The following is a 19,105-nucleotide window of genomic DNA, read 5'->3' as shown; positions in this document are numbered from 1 at the left end:
AAGGAAGCTTTATTCTAGACAAGATAACACTACTAGGGTTTACCAACTGTACCAAGAGTATTTCAATTTGCAACAAGGGACTTAGAGTCTTGAAGACTATTATGCAAGTATGAGAAATCTGCGAAATGAATTGAATGTGTATCGCCCTCTTACCCCTGATGTCAAAATTCAGCAACAACAAAGAGAACAGTTGGATGTGACCAGATTTTTAGTAGGGTTGAAATCTGAATATGAACTGGTAAGGGCACAGATACAAGGTGGGCCTGCCCTTCCCTCTCTTGAGGAAGTGTTTGCTCACCTTCGGAGGATCTCAGTTGGACCCACAGAGAATTCCACTATATCAGATAGGTCTGCATTTGCAGTTACGAGAGGGGGAGGCCGTGGTGGTAGAGGAGGTCAACCTGGCCATGGTAGTGGTGGTGGACCCCATGTATGGTCCTGGTGGTGGTGGAATGTATAGCATGGTGGTGGTCATGTTGGAGGTTGAGACTCAAGGGGAGCCCATGGTAGAGGACGTGGTAATACTCAGAGGAGGTGTACACATTGTGGTATGGAGGGACATACTATCAACTTCTGTTATGATCTACATGGCCCACCTTCAACCTGGGCAAATCATGCAGCTGTAAATGGTGGTAGTTCAAGACAAGAATCTCAACATACTGATCAAATACCCTCTACATCTATAGATGCCTCCAGAAAGGAGATGTTGAGTATTCCACGGGATGAGTATGAGTGGTTCCCAATCTCAACATACTGATATCAGGGTACATATCAGCAGAACACGGCTACCCCTGCACGCTTAGATACGACTTGTTATGTTCCCAATTTTCCCTTTAATCTGATGTCTGTTAGTAAATTGACTAAGTCTCTTAATTGCTCTATATCTTTTTACCCTTCCTCTTGTGTGTTTTAGGATCTCAAGACGAGGATGAAGATTGGTGGAAGGCATGAAGCTGGTGGACTGTATTATCTTGATGGAGGTGGTTCGACAACAACCTTTCAAACATATCTTTCTCATCATCAGTGGCACTACAGGCTTGGTCATCCGTCTCTTATAGCTCTTCAGTTACTTGTTCCATCGTTGAGTTGACTTTCTACTTTGAATTGTGAGTCGTGTCAGTTTAGGAAACATTATCGTGTTCCCTTTTGTCCTAGAGTTGATAGTTGTACATCGTCATTTTTCTTTAGTCCATTCGGACATCTGGGGTCCAAACAAAATAGCATCTTATAATGGTTACAAGTACTTTGTAATTTTTGTTGATGATTATTCAAGGATGACATGGATTTACCTTATGAAAGAAAGAAGTGAATTGTTTTCTATTTTCCAAAAATTTTATGCTAAGATTTGCAATCAATTTGGTGTACACATTAAAATTCTCCGTTTTGATAATGACCGCGAGTATTTTTACACACCATTTCAAGAATATTTAGAACAACATGGCATTATCCACCAAACCTCGTGTACCTACAGCCCTCAACAAAATGGGGTGGCTAAGAGAAAGAACCATCACCTTTTGGAAACTGCTCGGTTCCTCTTACATCATATGAATGTTTCCAAACCCTTTTGGAGTGATGTTGTACTTACATCCTACTTCCTTATTAACCGCATGCCCATGTCTATCGTTGAAGGTCAGTATCCATTCTCTGTTTTGTTTCCCACGTTGTCTCCTTTTCCCCTTACTCCCAAAGTTTTTGGATGTGTATGTTTTGCTCATAACCTTGGGCCTAGAATGGACAAGTTAGATGCTCGATCCACTAAGTGTATCTTCCTTGGCTATTCCAAGACTCAAAAAGGGTGTAAGTGTTATAATCCTAGTTCTCGGCATTCTTTTGTGTGTCCTGATGTTACATTCTTAGACTTTGTTCCTTTCTTCTATAGGTCGGATGTTTCTTCTCTTCCGTTACTACCACCTCCTCTTCCAATTCCAGTTGAGGACCTTGTTCCCCTTGTTCTAGTTGTGACCAAGTCTTTTCCTCCGATGTAACTGCCTGCGGAACGACCACCTATCCGACAAGTGTATACACATCGTCAGGTATTGGCTCCTCCTCCAACTTCGTCACCGTCGACAGATCCGACAGTTGTTACCACCCCAGCCCCACCCCCCGTTTCTAACCTTGATCTCCTTATTGCTTTGCGGAAAGGTAAAATCAGCTGCGTTCTTTACCCCATTTCCAATTATGTTTCTGTATCTCACCTTTCATCTTCCCAATGCCAGTTTGTTTCTATGTTATCCTCTGTCTTTGTTCCCAAGGATGGCCATGAAGCTCTCACTTCTCCAGAATGGTACCAAGCAATGGAAGAACTCTCAACCCTGACTCGTACTCATACGTGGGACCTCACCACTCTTCCACCTAGTAAGCATGTTGTGGGTTGTAAGTGGGTGTACACGGTTAAATACTTGCCTGATGGGAGTGTTGAACGGTTGAAAGCTCGGTTAGTTGCCAAAGGTTATTCATAGCTATATGGTATCGATTACATAGACACCTTCTCTCCAGTTTCCAAAATTGGGTCGGTTCGTATTCTAATCTCTCTTGTTGCTATGTTTGATTGGCCCTTGTTTCAGCTTGACATCAAGAATGCATTTTTACATGGTGATCTCCTTGAAGAAGTGTACATGGAGCAACCACCAAGGGGGGGGGGGGATGATAAGGTATGTAGACTTAAGAAAGCTATTTATGGATTTAAACAATCTCCCCATGCATGGTTTGGGAGATTTAATGAAGTGGTGAAGAAGTTTGGAATGAAACAGTGTCAGGTTGACCATTCCGTATACAACTATGAATCCAATGCTGAGAAGATCCTATTGGTGGTATATGTAGATGATATTGTTATCACAAGCAATGACAAACTAGGGATTGACAGGTTGAATACTTACTTGCATGATCACTTCCAGACAAAGGATCTTGGCAAATTAAGATACTTCCTAGGGATAAAGGTAGCGAGGTCCAAGAATGGTATTAATCTGTGCCAAAGGAAATATGTCCTTGATCTGCTAGAAGAAACAGGGATGTTAGCTGAGGAGTTTGGGATCCGGGAAGGTACAAAAGGTTGGTAAGTGAGCTAAATTACCTAACCATCACTCGACCTGATATCTCATTTGCAGTCAGTGTAGTGAGTCAGTTTATGCAAAATCCTTAAATTCCACATTGGGAGGCGGTCCTAAGGATTGTGTGTCATTTGAAGGGAGCTCCAGGTCGTGGTTTGTTATATAAGAGTGGAGGAAGTCTTGAGATAGAGGGATACACGGATGCTGATTGGACCGGTTCCATATCTGATAGAAGGTTCACTACAGGGCATTACACTTTTCTTGGGGGGAGCTTAGTGACATGGAAAAGTAAGAAAGCGGACAGTGATAGCGAGAAGCAGTGCAAAGGCTGAATATAGAGCCATGGCATACACAACATGTGAACTAGTGTGGTGTAGAAAAGATGGACCGAATGGCCCATAGGCTATTTATGTTCTTTGCTGTAATGGGCCTTAATCTGGACTTTATTCTTTCTTATGTTATGTTTTTTAATTTTCTACCCAACTAGGGGCCTCTCTGTAAATTACTAAAGTTTAACTTAATGAAATAGAATTAAGGGGAGGGGGTTATGTTCAAAAATCTCTCTATGAACCCTAGTTATTGCCACCTTCTTCTTATCTCTTCTTGAAACCTTATTTCTGCTACTTTCTTTTGATTTTCTGCAACTTTTTAAACAGTCCTTTCTTTTCAAAAGGCTGTTTTTCTTCTTGGTATCAGAGAAGGCTCGACTTTTCCCTCTTTTCACCCCTTTTTTCCCATACACAGTGTGTATGGAGAACTGAATCGTATGAATAGTTAAAGAAACCTATTTCAGCCTAGTTGTTAGTGGTTTTTGGAGAGAAGAGGATTAGTTTTGTCATCCTCCTAACAGATTCAAGTGTGCTACCCAAAACCCTAATTTTCTAGAGAAATCTGATTGCGGGCCCCACAGGGAGTTTGACCTGGGCGCTCTGTTACTGAAGGTTTTCTCATCCTTCATCTTGAAGATCGAATCAAGTGGAATTGGTGTATTGTGAAGTCTACAAGGAGGGCTGAGGTTTCTTTGTTTCTCCCGGCTTCTGGGTGTGACGAAGGTAGCTGGTACGGATGCATAGAGGTTGGCCCACAACACGGTTTTTGTTCTGTCTTCATTTTTTGTTATTTGAAGTTGTTAGAAGTTATTTTTGAAGTATTTAAGAAGATGAACCCTTCAGAAGTTGAAAACAAGCACGTTGCTGAATCCGAACAGGTTCCGGGAGCCTCTGTAGACTCTCTACTAATTGTGACCACAGTCAAGCTGGATGGAACTAATTATCTAGCTTGGTCACAATCAGTAAAAATTCATATCTACAGTAGAGGCAAATGGGGTTTTACCTCCGGGAGCAAGAAGGCTCCTTCGGAAGATAATCCATCATATGAAAAATGATGCAAGAAAATTATACTGTTATTAGATGGCTTGTGAACTCAATGCAACCGCATATTAGTCAGCACAGGAAATTTGTGGATGAATTCAGCAAAGGAAATTTGGTATAGTGTTGTTGAAACCTATTCCCATAAATTAAATGTGGTCAGGGTTTATAAGCTAAGAAGTGATGTAAAGAATTTGAGACAGGGGGAGAAACCATTAGCTATGCATTTCTCAATACTGAAGTCTTTATGGCAAGAAATAATTTGATAGAAGTTGTAGCCTGGGACACCGCTACTTCTCCCAGTCGGCCAGTAAGTATTTATATTATTATTAAAACATAACTGAAAATACCTATGTGCCCTTACTTAAGTTAAGAGCACATGTTTCAACACAACATTATAAATCAGCAACATCAATCAAGGTATAAAGACAGAAATACCCCTACGCTAACACTCCCCCTCAAGATGGGAGTATATGATATATACTCACCAGCTTGTTACATATGTAGTCCACTCATCCCCGATTCAAGCCTTTTGTAAATAAGTCAGCCCACTGATTTCCTGTATTAACATGTGTAGTGTCTAGTTCTCCATTCAGCACCTTCTCCCTCACAAAGTGACAGTCAACCTCAATGTGCTTAGTTCTTTCATGAAACACTGGATTAGAGGAGATATGAACTACAGCCTGATTATCACAATAGAGCTTCATTGGAGTGTTAATGTTGTACCCTACTTCCTGTAGAAGGTTCCTTAGCCACACTAATTCACAAGCGGTATGCACCATAGCCCTATATTCTGCCTCTGCACTGCTTCTTGCCACAACCGTCTGCTTCTTACTTTTCCATGTCACCAAGTTACCTCCCAGAAACATGCAATAGCCTGTATAGACCGCCTATCAGACATAGAACCGGCCCAATCAGCATCAGAATACCCTTCTATTTCAAGTTTTCCCCCACTCTTGTATATCAGACTACGACCCGGGGCCCCTTTTAGATACTTCACAATTCTCAGAACTGCATTCCAATGAGGAGTCAGAGGTTTTTGCATGAACTGGCTTACCACACTAACTGCAAATGAGATGTCTGGTCTGGTAATGGTTAGGTAGTTCAGCTTGCCCACAAGTCATCGGTATCTGCCAGGGTCTTCAAACACTTCACCCATATCACAGCTTAGCTTGGTATTTGTGTCCATGGGTGTTTCAACCGGTTTGGCACCCAACAAGCTTGTTTCTTCCAGCAAATCAAGCACATACTTCCTCTGGCACAGGTTAATCCCATACTTGGATCTTGCTACCTCTATCCCCAAGAAATATTTCAGTTTACCCAGATCCTTTGTCTGAAAATGATCCCGCGGATAAGTCTTCAGCCTATCAATACCAATGTTATCACTCCCAGTAATAACAATATCATCTGGATACACCACCAACAGTATTTTTCCTCCCGGAGAGTCATGACTAAATACAGAATTGTCAACCTTGCACTGTTTCATGCCAAACTTCTTTACTACCTCACTGAACCTACCAAACCATGCTCGAGGAGACTGTTTAAGCCCATATATAGCCCTCCTTAGTCTGCACAACTTACCATCCTCCCCCTGACCAACAAACCCTGGAGGTTGCTCCATGTAGACCTCCTCGAGTAAATCACCATGCAAAAAGGCATTCTTGATATCAAGCTGATATAGTTGTCACTCATACATGGCTGTAAGAGAGATCACAACACGAACTAACCCTATCTTAGCAACCGGTGAGAAGGTCTCTATGTAGTCAATACCATAGGTTTGGGAGTACCCTTTTGCAACTAATCGCGCTTTCAGGCGTTCAACACTACCATCAGGCAAATACTTAACTGTATAAACCCACTTACAACCAACAGCTTGCTTCCCAGGAGGAAGAGTAGCGAGGTCCCAAGTATGATTATGATGAAGGGCTAAGAGTTCTTCCATGGCACGGCACCACCCTGGAGAGGCAAGGGCTTCCTAGACATCTTTAGGAACAATAACTGATGATAATAAGGTAACAAACTGGCGATGGGAAGCGGAAAGGTGAGTAAGAGAAATATAATTAGAAATGGGATGAAGGGTGCAAGTACGTTTACCTTTCCGCAAAGCAATGGGTAGATCAATCTCAGATGCCAAGTGGGGTTCTAGTGCCGGATCCGTCGACGGAGATGTAGCTGGAGTAGTAGTAGTCGGTGCACGTGGGCGATGTGTATACACATGACGGATAGGTGGGCGTTCAACAGGTGGTGGCACCGGAGGCAAAGATTTTGTCACAACTGGAACAAACTGAGGATCGACAACAGGAAGTGGAAGGGGAGGAGGTGATGAGGAGGAAGAAGCATCACCAGACCCCAAAAAGAACGAAGTAGACTCAAAGAAACTGACATCAACACACACAAAGGACCGTCGAGAACCAGGATGGTAACACCTATACCCTTTCTAGGTCCGAGAATAGCCAAGGAAGATGCACTTGAGAGAACGGGCATCAAACTTGTCATTCCCAAGACCCAGATTATGGACAAAACAGACACACCCAAAAACTCTCGGCGTAAGAGGGAACGGAGACAGAGGGAAACAAGACCTAAAACGGAAACTGACCATCAAGGATGAACGTGGGCATCCGATTAATCAGGAAACAAGAGGTAAGCACTGCATCACTCCAAAAAGGTTTGGGAACATGCATGTGATGCATTAGGGATCTTGTTGTTTCAAGGAGATGGCGATTCTTTTTCTTAGCCACCCCATTTTGTTGTGGGGTGTAGGTACACGAGGTCTGATGTATAATGCCGTGTTGGTCCAAGTATTCCTGAAATGATGAGGATAAATATTCGCGACCATTATCAGAACGAAAAACTTTGATGTGGGTACCAAATTAGTTACGAATTTCAGCATAAAATTTTTGGAAAATGGTAAACAATTCACTTCTTTCTTTCATTAAATAGAGCCACGTCATCCTTGAAAATTCATCCACAAAAATGACAAAATATCTGTATAGATTATATGACATTATTTTATAAGGACCCCAAACATCTGAATGAACTAAATAAAAAGGACTCGACACATGGTTATCAACCCTAGAACTAAAGGGAACACGATGGTGTTTCCCAAACTGACACGACTCACAATCCAAAACAGAAAGCTGACTCAAGGACGGAACCAAGGAGTTCAAGACTTTGAGCGACGGATGACCAAATCGGTAGTGCCGCTGGAGAGGAGAAAGAGATAACTGGAGAGTTGTTGAAGTTCTACCACCACCACCATCAAGATAATATAGTCCACCTGCTTCATGCCCTCCACCAATCTTCATCCCCGTCTTGAGATCCTGAAAGACACACATAGAAGGATAAAAGGTAATGGAGCAGTTAAGTGATTTGGTCAGCTTACTAACAGACATAAGGTTAAAAGGCAATTTAGGAACATACAGAACTGATGAGAGGGATACAGAATCTAGGTCAACACTACCAACACCACAAATTGAGGATGTGGAACCATTAGCAAGGGTGACAGATTGTGATGTTGAGCAATGAGATAAGGAAGAAAACACACCTGGAGTTCCAGTCATGTGATCAGAGGCTCCAGAGTCAATGATCCAGGGATTGGGTGTAGATGCCAGACAAGCCATACCTGAGTGAGCAAAAGTCGTCGTGTTCGGTTGTGATTGGATAAACCTCTCATATTCATCACGGGGAACACTCACCATCTCCTTCATGGGACCATCTGTGGATGTAGGAGGCAACTGGTCAGATGAATGATTCTCCTGTTTAAAGCTGGAACTTGAGTCACCGGTCGCGGCATGATTGGCCCATGTTGAGGGAGGACCATGTAAATCATAACAATAGTTGATGGTATATCCATCCATACCACAATGAGTGCACTTCCTCGGGCCTGAGCTACGTCCTCTACCACGGGCTCCCCCTGAATCTCTGCTCCCAGTATGACCACCACCACGTTTATAAGTAGATCCACCATTGCCACTTCGGCCATATGCAGAACCACTACCAACACCACGGCCAGACTAAGCTCCCCGAGCCCCACCTCTACCACCACGGTCTCTCGATGCAGCAAAGGCAAATCTATCTGAGATAATAGAGTTCTCAGTAGATCCGATAGAAATCCTCTGAGCCCGTACTAGTTCATATTCAGACTTTAGTCCCACCAAAAATCTAGTCACATCAATCTGCTCTCTCTGTTGTTGTTGAATCTTGACATCAGAAGTGAGAGGATGATAGACATTCAACTCATTACGTATGTTCCTCATGTTGGCATAGTACTCCTCAAGACTCTGATTGCCCTATTGCAGATTAAAGTGCTCTTGATAAAGCTGATAAACTCTGGTTGTATTGTCCTGCCCCGAATACAATATTTTCGCATGGTCCCACACGTCTTTGGCAGTATCAAGGAACATGAAGTTCACACTGATCCTGGGTTCCATACTGTTCCACAACCATGTGATGATCTGAGCGTCCTCTTGCTCCCAATCTTCATACTCGTGAGAGTCAGAGGAGGGTTTCTCCTCTCTGATATGTTTTACCTTCTTCTTTGCCTTTAGGAAGACTTCAACGGATTTAGCCCAAGGCACATAATTCTCTCCATTTAACTTAATGGAGGTCATCTGAACATTCAGGTAGTCTGTAGGCACCATCACACTAGGTTTATAATCATTACTGTCTCCCATTATGTTATCACCAATTCTGCACACTTGCTGAATTCTATTGTCACTGAGATCTACACACTACACACCACTAGGTCACACCTGTCACACTGATTGCAGCACTAATTGTTGCTGGAATGTGTGCTCTTTACACCACAAACCCTGCTCCTACAACTACCTGAAATCTCACCACTATATGATCATATCTCTTCCTTCAACATGTACAAAGAAACCAGCATAAACCCTAGCTCTTACTGGCCAAAACACTAGCAAATGATCTGAAACACACCTCCTATTTCATCCATAACTGATATCAAGAACTGAAATCTCTTACCTTATCGCTGAAGTAACACCCATGCGAGCAGGAGAGCAGTCCACACACAACAGCCACACACAGTTCGGCCCTCTATTCTTCCTCTACTAGGAGAGGGCGATCTCAGAAATCACAGCAACCGACCACATACGACGTGATTGGAGGCATAAAGACCCCCAAGGGAAGAGGGCGATCACTCCTTTTCATCCCTTTTCCTTATCTCCAATCAAACACAGAAAAAAAGAGGAAACCCTAGATAGGGTGCACAGAGAATGAACCCTAGACAAGCAGAAATCTAGGCAGATTTAACTTGCTCTGATACCATGTTATAATTCAGGTCTGCCTTAGAGTTCGGCCTGACTGAGTTCAATTATGTAGAAGAAGAAAGAGTGATAGAGAAAGAGAGAAAGAGAGAAAGAGAGGAGAGAATTCTGGTTCGAACTGAAAGAGTCAACTCAACTTCTCCCAGTCGACCAATAAGTATTTATATTATTATTAAAACATAACCGAAAAGACCCATGTGCCCTTACTTAAGTTAAGAGCACATGTTTCAACACAACATTACAGTCAGCAACATCAATCAAGGTATAAAGACAGAAATACCCCTACGCTAACAATGCCTAATGGGCTAATCTTGCATCTGCCCACAGTCCTTGGGTTTTCATAAGGTGGCTGGACCCAATGACCATTTAGTGTAAATGTTGGGCCCATTAAGAGCCCATGGTTATGGACTCTGGGGTTCATTGTCTCCTATAGTGAATTCGGCTAGGCCTTGTAATAAAGGCTAGGCTAAACCCATGTGGTTGATGTGTAGATCAATGTTTGGGTCCCACTCCATACAAAGAGAGTCAACTGGGTAGCAGGTTAAGAGGTTAAGTGAGCACATAAGCTTAATGGGCCTAAAGCCCAAATCGAACTGGGCTTAAATTAGTTAATTAAAATGAAGCAAGATAGGATTAGCTGAAGGATAAGATAAGTCTTATCCATTCAAGAGTCCAGATCCAAATATCAGATTTGGATTAAGGAACCCTCTCCTAATTAGATTAGGGAGGCTGATCTATAATCCAAGCATGTGAAGGGGAAGAACAATATGCAGAGAACTTACTAGACAAGCCAATAGAAGAGAAAGCAGAGGAAATAGCAGAAAATACCAGTTGTCGAACCCTTTCATCATCCATGACACCTGTTGATTCACCTTTCACTGAAGACTCGCCCTTGGTAGATACAATTTTTGTTGTTGGTCCATTTGTTGCCTGATAGGCCCAGGGCTGAGTCTTTTTCTAAGAGCCCTTAGCTGATCGGGCTGGACAGTCTATAATGATGTGACCATGTTGCTTGTAATAGGTACACACATTCTTCCTCTTACAGTGAGATGCAATATGTCCAAAACCCTTACACTCATAGCACTGGGTTTTGGAGAGGTCCTTGGAGGTTGGCTTCTTACCCCCATGAGCAACAAAGGCTGTTTCAGCCCCAACTTCAGCCATCTTCCCATCAAATCGGCTGCAATGAAAAGTCTAACTCCTCTCTCAGAAGTTCCCTAAAACAGAATCCATATCTGGAAGTGTTCCCCTACTCAGAATGTTGGACCTGATTATCTCATATTCAGGTCTAAGTCTCATCAAGAACCGAGTCACCTTTCTCTTCTCAAAGTGCTTCTGAAGATATTTCACACTCTGTTGGATCCGAGGGTTCAATGTGAACAATCTCATATTCGGCCCATAAATCAAGAAAACCAGAATAATACTATTGTACCCTCCTATCTCCTTGGCTATAAGAGAATATTTTTTATTCTATCTGATATTGCTTAGATACGTTGGACTGTTGATAAACTTTTTCTAGATACATGTACATCTCATATGTTGTTTTCATTCTCCTCATAGGTACAGATATATAATAGTCAATAGAACTCAGACTCCAAGAAACAAGTTTACCATTGTCCAACTTTCATTGTTGTAAAGCTTTGGCCTCGGTCTTAGCTGGTTTAGTGACCGTTCCATTCAGATATCCTTCTAAACCCTTTCCCTCAACATAAAAGTCGAAGTGGAACTTCCACATCCCAGAGTTCTGTCCATTCATCTTTACTAGAATGATATCACCTCTTTCTGAAGCCATTACAGCAAGAAAATAGCACAAATAGGGTTCGGTTGAAGTTTAAAGAGACTAATCTGAAGTAAAACTTGATCCAAAGACAAGTGAAATAGGTTGTAATCAATCCAAGAGAGTCAAAAAACTGAGATAGAAACCCCTTACTTTCACCGAAGATTGTTCAAGATCCGAAACAAAGAAAAGCTGAACACATAGTCCAGAAAAGGAAAGTCTGGGCGCAACTGCCAAGAAGAAGAGTCCAGATCTCTCTCAAAACTTCACGGATCTCCGTAAAAATTTCAGAATATGTTGAGAAGGGTTGGGCGACAACTCCTTACGATTCCTGCTGCAAACGGAGGTCAAACGAGAGAGATCCAATAAAATCTCTCTCTGGGTGCACAGAAAACGGAGGTCAAACAGTCCAGGACCACTCAGCAGAATTGTAGGTTTTCAATAGATCACGAAGGCAAGATGGATCAGAGAGAAGGAAGATTAAAGAGTAACCTGCTCTGATACCATGTGAACTGAATTCAGATCTAGAAGAAAACAGATTTAGGGGTGTCAAGAATGGTCGACCCCCACCCCAAAGAGCATCTTTTATATTAAAGAGATAAAAAGTACGTACAGTTACAAGAATGCCCTTACAGGGCTGAAAGATAAAAAGAAAAAATAAAATAATAAGAACTATGATACTGTACAACAAGGACTACTCTAATAATATACATCAAGATATATCTTCACGCTTGGTACTTCCTTCTGCTCTTCATGTGCCCAAGCTAAATACAAACTTGTTATCCGTAAGTAGCCTAACAAAGTCATTGAACTGTTGTGTAACCTTCTTTCCTTACTACTGTGTTTTTCAGGATCTGGAGTCTCAAAAAGTGATTGGGAGTGGCCATGAGGTGAATGGAATATATCTGTTGGACACTCTTGGACAGAGCCATGAACAACCTAGAAAAGTTGCTTTTGGGTCTACATCTATAGAGTCCATTGGTCGAGTCATGTTATGTCATTTTTGTTTGGGTCATCTTTCTTTTTCTGCACTAAGTCATTTATTTCCAAAACCGTTTAAGGGAATTAGTTTGTCCAGTCTTCATTGTGAATCGTGTGAATTGTCAAAACATTATAGAAGCAGTTATCCTTTGAGCAATAAAAGATCTTCTCCTTTTCATATTGTGCACTCTGATGTGTGGGGGCCTTACCACTTACCTTCTATGGGTGGCTACAAATATTTTATGTTGTTCATTGACGACTTTTCTTGGTTCACTTGAATATTTTTTATGAAGTCCCGTGATGAAATTCCCAAACTTGTGAGGCAATTCCATGAATTTGTCCTAATCTAGTTTGATACCAGAATTAAATTTTTCAGATCCGACAATGCAAAAGAATATTTTGAGAAAAACCTGACTTACTATCTCACTGATTTGAGGGTTATTCACCAAAGCTCCTATGTTAGGACCCCAGAACAGAATGAAGTTGCTGAAAGAAAAAATAGGCATATTGTTGAAGTTGCAAGAAATATTCTATTTACCTCGCATGTCCCTACAAAATTTTGGGGTGATGTTGTACTCGCTGCAACCTACCTAATCAACCGTATGCCATCCAGGGTTTTGGGGTTTAAGTCTCCCTTCAATCTTCTTCATTCGGGCAAGGATCTTTTTCCTATTCCTCTTCGTGTCTTTGGCTGCAGTTGTTATGTACATATCCCAAGTGTCCAGAGGCAAATTTGAACCAAAAGCCCACAAGTGTATCTTCCTTGGTTATTCCCCCACACAAAAGGGTTACTGTCATTTTGATCCGAAGACTGGCACTCGGTATGTATCCATGGATGTCACATTTTATGAGCTCTCTTCCTTTTATGATTCTTCTTAGGAGAGGCATTGTCCAAAAGGGGAGAATTTGTCACAGCTGTTTGCTCTTCTCCTTCCTGTCCCAGTTGAGTCTTCTATTGAGACGATGACTCCTTCAAATGAGTCAAGGGAGGATCAGTCATTTCACTCTCATTCCAGTGCTCCTATCCCTCCTCCTTTACCTCCTCGTCCTCTTTCTAATCCCAGGTTGTATCAACGACAAAGAACCATAAATGAGTAGATTGTTTCCCCTACAGCACATGAGCCTCCTGCACTTCCAACCACAGAAGAGACAACAGGTACTGATACAACCCCTTTGGAGTCATCCTTCCCAGACCTTGATATCCCTATTGATATTAGGAAAAGAAAAAAGAAGTGTACTACACATTGCATTTCCAAACACCTTTCATATAGTTTGCCATCTCCATATTTTGCCTACCTTTCTTCTGTTGCTTCTAACCCAATTCCAGGTTTGTGTCTGAAGCTCTTACTATTCCAGAATGGAGGGATGCTATGAGAACATAAATTCTTGCCCTGCACAAGAACGACACTTGGGAAGTTGTTGATTTGCCTGAAAGGAAGGATCCAGTAGGTTGTAAGTGGGTTTTTACAATTAAATATCATGTTGATGGCACCATTGAAAGGTACAAGGCTAGGCTGGTTGCTAAAGGTTATACACAGACATATGGCACTGATTATCTGGAGACCTTTGCTCCTGTTGCCAAGATGACCTCTGTGAGAGTTCTGCTATCTCTGGCTGCACATTCAGACTGGCCACTTTGTCAATTGGATGTAAAGAATGCATTTCTAAATGGAGAGTTACATGAGGAGATCTCTATGTCTCTTCCTCTAGGGATGTACGAAGCAGATATGAAAGGAAAGGTCTTCAGGCTAAAGAAATCTCTTTATGGACTTAAACAGTCCCCTAGAGCATGGTTTGAAAGGTTTAGGGCTGCCCTTATTAGCTTCGGCTATGTACAGACATAGTTTGATCATACCCTCTTTGTGAAGAGGAGAGGATCCTTGGTCGTTTACCTGATTGTGTATGTTGATGATATTTTTGTGACTAGTAATGATGTATCAGGGATTAATGATCTCAAATCCTTCCTTCATACAGAGTTCAAGATCAAAGATCTAGGGGAATTGAGATACTTTCTTAGCATAGAAGTTGCTAGATCCAAGGATGGGATCCTTATCTCTCAGAGGAAGTATGTACTTGATTTACTCTCTGAAACAGGGAAGATGGGTGCTAGACCAGTTGCTACTCCTATTGATATGAGTCATAAACTCTCTGCTTCAGATGGAATATTGTTGAAAGATAAGGGAGTCTTCCAGAGACTACTTGAAAACTTCTCTATCTATGCATAACTCGTCCAGACATTGCATATGCTATCAGTTGCATTAGTCAGTTCATGCATGCTCCCAGGGATACTCACATGGCAGCAACAGATAGGATTCTGTGTTATTTTAAGGGTTCCCCTGAAACAGGGAAGATGGGTGCTAGACCAGTTACTACTCCTATTGATATGAGTCATAAACTCTCTGCTTCAGATGGAATATTGTTGAAAGATAAGGGAGTTTTCCAGAGACTACTTGGAAAACTTCTCTACCTATGCATAACTCGTCCAGACATTGCATATGCTATCAGTTGCATTAGTCAGTTCATGCATGCTCCCAGGGATACTCACATGGCAGCAACAGATAGGATTCTGTGTTATTTTAAGGGTTCCCCTGGAAAGGGAATTCTATTTGCTAAGCATGGCCATATGAAACTTGAAGCTACATAGATGCTAATTGGGCCGGAAACATTGATGATAGAAGATCTACCTCTGGGTATTGTAGCTTAGTGGCAGGTAATATTGTCTCTTGGAGAAGCAAGAAATAATCAGTTGTTGCCCGATCTTCAGCCATAGCTGAATATAGAGCCATGGCTTATGGAGTTTCTGAACCACTGTGGCTCAGATCCTTAATGGAGGAACTGGGTATTGAGCATGATAAGCCAATGATGTTACTGTGATAATCAGGCTGCCATGAACATTGCTCACAATCCAATACAACATTACAGAACTAAAAATATTGAAGTTGATAGACACTTCATTTGAGAAAGAGTAGCTTCTAGAGAGTTGTGTCTACCTTTCATCACTTCTGAATGACAATTAGTTGATTTCCTCACCAAGGGCATTCCCAAGGCTAAACTTTAGCATGATACTGGCAAGCTTGGCATGATTGACATCTATGCTCAGCTTGAGGGGGAGTGTAGAAAAGATGGGCCGAATGGCCCATAGGCTGTTTATCTTTTTTTTATCTTTTATGTTCTTTGTTGTAATGGGCCTTAATCTGGACTTTATTCTTTCTTATGTTATGTTTTTTAATTTTCTGCCCAACTAGGGGCTTCTTTGTAAATTACTAAAGTTTAACTTAACAAAATAGAATTAAGGGGAGGAGGTTATGTTCGAAAATCTCTCTCTCTGAACCCTAGTTGCCGCCTCCTTCTTGTTCTCTCTAGCAACTTTTTAAGCAATCCTTTCTTTTCAAAAGGTTGTTTCTCTTCTTGTGGTTGAAGCATCTCCTAGAGGAGATGGGGTACTCGATTGACACTCCTATGAAGCTATATTGTGATAATCAAGTTGCAGTTCATATCTTCTCTAATCCAGTGTTTCATGAAAGGATAAAGCATATAGAAGTTGATTTCCACTTTGTACGTGAGAATGTGCTTAATGGAGTGATAAGTACAACATATGTGAACACAGGAAATCAATGGGCAGATCTGTTTAACAAAGGGTTGAATCGGGGAAGAGTGAACTACATATGTAACAAGCTGGGACTATATGACATATACTCACCAGCTTGAGGGGGAGTGTTAGAGTTGGCTGTAGAAGGGTAATATAGGCTTTTTATATTAAGTTATATGTTAATTGTACTGATGAGTAGATATTAAGTTAGCTGATGTGGCTCTCACTTAAGTGAGGGCATAAGAGTAATTCTTGTTTATTTAGAAAAGTATAAATAAAGGTTGGCCGACTAGAGAAGTAGATTTTCTTTCTAGTTCGACTGGAACAGTTCTTCTTCTCCTTCTTCTTATCTGAAATCGTACGGAAATTGTATCTGAATTTTATCAAGGTTGATTGCTTCTTGGAGAAAGTTTGACTTTGCCTCCCTGCCATAGGATTTTTGGTTATCTACTCCCTTATATAAAAAGAGAGAGTTGGCTGAGTTTTTAAGTTTATATTATTTTTCCTTCATTAGCCTCATGGACACCCAAATTATCTTAGGTTTACTTTTCATATTTATCTTGTTGCCATGGTTCTACTTTTGTTTCCAATATACCCTTATTCCCCTTGCCTAGTGATTCTTTCCATTGCATACTCTATATGCATATCCAATCTTGGTTGGATCATCGTATACATGTGCATCAACCAAATTTCAATGGCTACTTATTTCAGTACTAAATATCAAGCAACCATAAAGATACAGAGAAACCATACAAACTGTAAGAAAAAAGCAGACCTTATTTCCAAAATTGGGAAATTTTGTTCAAGGCCAGAAACAGTATTAAATAACAATAGAAGCTATGAAAAATGAATTAAAGTTGGAAAGAGAAAAAAAAAAAACTACTGCTGACCAACCAGATAAAAAAAGGTCAATAAATTGCAAATTGAAAAATAAATGAGTAAAAGAACAGAAACTGACTGAAATAACAATAACACCTATAAAATTTATTATTATTGTTCCCCCACATTTTTACTAATAAGCAAAAATTGGAAGAAATAGACAGAAATAAATAACAAATACCAAGTAACCATAGAGAAGAGAAGGCGGCCAAAAACTATATTAAATAAATTGAAAAAAAAGCATAAAACAAACAAAGTGATTAACCACCCAATAGAAAAGCTAACATGGCAGATATTTTTGTTTTAGAAAACAAAACCATTAATATTTCAAACACCCCCTTAACGAAAGCAACACATCAAGACACCTTATTCTTTTTTTTATCACCTTATTCTTCAAAGAAAATAAGTAATTCAAGGAAAAAAAATCAGAAACTAAACCTGGCACTGCCTCTCCTACATGAATAACCAGCACACAATTTTTTTTTTTTGTTGATAAGTGAATAATGATTTTATTAATAAGAAAAGGAAATGTACATTCACCCTAGGAGGCACAAGCTGTTACCTCCCCTTAGAGGTGAGAGCACAACCACATTATTAACAGAATACAATCATAACGTAACCCAAAATAAATCATTCCTTGAGACCCCTTGTTTCGCTAAAGTATCAGATATTGCATTTTCCAATCTGCTAACCCACTGAAAGCTTAGTGACATGTTCCTTGTGAACCAGTTAACTTTCTTAAGAAGATCCCTGTAACCCCAGAAAACTGTTTTTGGATTCAACAGCCAACCCACTACCACCTTAGAGTCTCCCTCAACTATCAAATTTTCCACTCCTAGTTGATTGGCAACCTGTATTCCTTGTACTGCAGCCAGTATCTCAGCCCTTGTAGAATCACCAACCAGTGCACAAATATTGAAGACCACCCAATAGAAGCTACAATGTAAACAACATATCGTGAAACCTTATTCTTAACAAAAAGAAAAAAAAAAAAAAAAAGAAATGAGATCCACCACAGCAAAGCACAAACTGTACCACCAAGAACCAGAAGCTGAAACAAAAACCAAGCACCAACATCCAACAAAAACCAGAGAAAGAACAAGAACAGAACACTAGAAAACAGTAGACTGGAATTGAAAGAATACCAATGAACCCAAAAAAAATCCCAAAATATGCAAAGAATATTCTTTATTGCCAACAACCACCAGTAAAGCTGAACCTGCGAACACAAGAACAGTATGTTAGAACTGAAATCAAGTAACTAAATCAAGTAATGTCAAATAAACTTTCTCTGAAAAAAGAAGGAACACAATTACAAAAAAAAAATGAAATGAACAGAAGGAAACAAAGAACCAAAAGAAAAAAAAGTATACAAAGGTCTATCTTTGCCAACAACCACCAACAAAGTGGAACCTGTGAACACAAGAACAATAGGTGAGAACTGACTCAAGTAACAATGAAAAATACGGCACCATAATCCCACCAATAGAACCACACAAAGCAAAACCTAAGCAAATCAACTGTAAACCATAGCACAGGAAACCTTAAGCTAGCAATCAAGAAGCAAACTAAAACTACAGACAGAGAACACTGCCTCCAAAGAAAAATAGATCAAACATACTTAGCTGCAAACCATAATACAAAAAAAGAACCTAGAATGCATCCACGGTCAAGGAAAGAGAAACACAGCCAGTGGTGGTTGGTGGTCAAGTCCCCATAGTGGTATTTACAAGTTCACCCAAAACAAATGATTTCTATCCCCCCAAAAGATTACACTGTTACAGTTTAGCCCAAAATAAGTTCACCCCTGTTAACACCGTGTTTAGCTGAGTGTCCGCCAAACCGTTTGGTGGTCTTCTCACCCATCTAAATGTTACACCTAACTCCCTTGAAAGACATCCATCTCCCTCAAGGCTTGCCTGTGAATCCAAGTTCCCAAACTACTTGTTTGCAACCACCATATAAGCAGTTTTGAGTCTCCCTCCACTTCAATTTGCTGGAGACATAGTTGTCTTGCCAATCTCAGCCCTTATAGGAGGTCTAACACTTCAGCTCTTAGAGCATCACATTGTCCTATAGGTCAAAATACAACACCACTACCTTCCTTCCACCATCTCTTATTACTCCTATGCTAGAGGGACATGGATTGCCATAAGAACTCCCATCAAAACTAAGGTTCA

General features: G+C 40.8%; 1 protein-coding gene across 1 annotated transcript in view; it reads right to left on the bottom strand.

Moving 5' to 3' along the window:
• LOC148847412 (uncharacterized) overlaps positions 1-19,105 on the bottom strand; it is a 58,378-nt gene extending 39,273 nt beyond the window's left edge. Inside the window, exons 1-2 of the transcript XR_016101380.1 lie at positions 18,299-19,105; positions 18,071-18,144 (exon numbers count right to left, since the gene is read on the bottom strand). The gene's annotated coding sequence lies outside the window, so the exon portion shown is untranslated. The remainder of the gene's footprint in view (positions 1-18,070; positions 18,145-18,298) is intronic.

This window comes from Nelumbo lutea, chromosome 6 (genome assembly GCF_056320005.1).
Source record: "Nelumbo lutea isolate HS-2025 chromosome 6, American lotus-T2T, whole genome shotgun sequence".
Lineage (NCBI taxonomy): Eukaryota > Viridiplantae > Streptophyta > Magnoliopsida > Proteales > Nelumbonaceae > Nelumbo > Nelumbo lutea.
Note: the sequence above shows the minus strand (reverse complement) of the source record. Positions and strands in the feature narration are given on the sequence as shown.